Source organism: Mastomys coucha, unplaced genomic scaffold, assembly GCF_008632895.1.
Source record: "Mastomys coucha isolate ucsf_1 unplaced genomic scaffold, UCSF_Mcou_1 pScaffold15, whole genome shotgun sequence".
In the NCBI taxonomy this organism is placed as follows: domain Eukaryota; kingdom Metazoa; phylum Chordata; class Mammalia; order Rodentia; family Muridae; genus Mastomys; species Mastomys coucha.
The window spans coordinates 113,257,866-113,260,506 of NW_022196897.1; the positions used below are offsets into that span (position 1 = coordinate 113,257,866).

At 45.2% G+C, this 2,641-nt stretch overlaps 1 protein-coding gene across 1 annotated transcript in view; it reads right to left on the reverse strand.

Annotated features, from left to right (window-relative positions):
• Window positions 1-2,641, reverse strand: part of Mall (mal, T cell differentiation protein like) — a 27,415-nt gene that overhangs the window by 24,034 nt on the left and 740 nt on the right. The gene's annotated exons all lie outside the window — the stretch shown is intronic.

Below are 2,641 nucleotides of genomic sequence, written 5' to 3' on the forward strand. Positions count from 1 at the left end.
CTCACATATATAAATGCACACACTCACGCACACACACTCACATATATACATGCACACACACTCACATACACACACTCACATATATACATGCACACACGCTCACATATATACATGCACACACACTCACATACACACACTTACATATATACATGCACACACACTCACATATACACATGCACACACACTCATGCACACACACACTCACATATATACATGCACACACACTCACATATATACATGCACACATACTCACATACACACACTCACATATTATACCTGCACACACACTCACATATACACATGCACACACACTCACGGACACACACACTCACATATATACATGCACACACACACTCACATATATACATGCACACATACTCACGTACACATACACACACACACACTCATATGCACATGGTGGTTAGGAGAGGCCACTGTAGACACCATGTGTCAATGTCACCTGGAGCTACCCCACTGCGGAATCACTGCACCCTAGTTCTTGGGTTCTGCTTTCTGTGCTCTGCAGAAGTGTCCTGGCCTCCCTGCTTTCTAGTGCATTCTATATAGATTTTTGTCTCAGACCAGAAGACTAAGGGGTCAGGGGTACCTGGAGGCATGGTGCTTTTACACTACCGCAGTGGACAGCAGAAGGAGAATACATCAGATCACCAGAGCCAAAGAAGGGCCTGGGACAAACTGATTCAGCAAATGTAACATCTTCCCAGCTTCTTCTGCCCATGACATCAAAATTTGATCTTTCCCCTCCCTTCCCTATCCTCCATACAGGCATATATTATTCTAGAGTTCTTCTAGGCATGCTCATAACAGGTACAAGAAGCATGTGCAGAATAATACACTCAACACACATACACTCAGATACATACATACATACATACATACATACATACATACACACACTCACATACAAACATATATACACACACACTCACATACATACACACACTCACATATATACACATATATACACGCACACACACGTACACACACACATACACTCACATGCACATATATACATGCACAAATACTCACATACACATACATACACACACTCACCTACATACATACACACACATACATACTCACACACTCAAAAACAGACAAACACACTCACACACACATACACTCACATATACATGCACACATATACACATACATACACACACTCAGATACAAACATACACTCACACACATACACTTGCATACACATACACTCACATAAACATATACATGCATACACTCACACACACTTACACACACATGTACACACATATATGTGCATATACACATACACACTCACACATGCATACACATGCACACATACTCACATACATGCACATACACACTCACACAAATGCACACACACTCACACATATACATATATACTCACACACACATACACGCACTCAGATACAGACACATGCTCACACACAGACTCACACACCCCCTCACATGCACACACATACACACAGAGATGATGCATGTGCTCCGTCTGTGAACACATTTCTGTATTTTCTAAGTTTTCATCAATGAATGAAGATGACTTGCAAATTAAAACTAGAGCTACAGCGAGCAAACTTAGGACAGGGCTAACTGCCACAAGGATCCATCACAGCCAGCCAGTGCTTTCTCCAGCATACCAAGACGGAGGCAGAGGAACTGCCTCCCCCCACTGAAAGGACAGCCAGCACAATCAGGAGTTTTGACCTGGATCCTGGGCTAAGGAAAGGATATTAGTGGGGAAATGAGCAAATAGAACAACAATGGTCAATGGCAGAGTGCTAATGTTAACTTCCTGGTTTCGAGAGACCTGGGAGGTTCAGAGTGAGGAGCAAGACTTCCCGCACTGCCACCGTGGCTTTAGGAGAAATCTAAAATTATTTAAAAATAAGTCAAGAAAATCAAATCAATGACAATGACTTCATCTTCTCAAAGTCCCAGGACACCATGAAAGTACTTTTCCAGGAATCCAACTACAGGAGGACAGGTGGGGACACCTGTCAGCACCTCTAGTGACTATTCTGTACCTGGCTGCTTTCCTGCCTCAGGCATCCAGCCTTCCAGAGAGTGGCAGGCCTGGACCCCTCCCTCCTCTGGCTGGGACAATGGTACAGCATTCTAACTGCTCAGGAAAAAAAACAGCCTCTCTCCAGCCACAGAGACCCCTGGGAGGTAGCCGCTCCTCTGACAATGATTTGTGTGTGACTGACAAGCATTTGCTCAATAGAATGTGGCAGAGCCATCCTGTCATCCATGTGGCTGTTCCAAAGTGAGGCCCACACCCAGGGCCTGGCACACAGAGCTCAGGACTTGATCAGCCTGGCAGGATGCCCACATTTGTGGGGGACTGGGGCTTGGAAGAAACCTGTCTCTTAGGTGGAGTCTCTATCAAGGCCACCCACCTGTGGGACCCACAAACCTGGCTTCCCTTTCTTGAGTGACAAGAATGGTTGTTGTTTAACCAAGTTGCCTAAAGGTCGCTCAGTGGGACCTAACCTTCCACGAAGACCAGAAGGGAAAGGGCTGGCCACACCCATTTTATGTAACCGGTCCTACTCCAAGTCTTCCTCCCAGCCCAGAGGCAGCATGGTCAAATTCGGAGCTAGGAAGAAAATTTCACCCA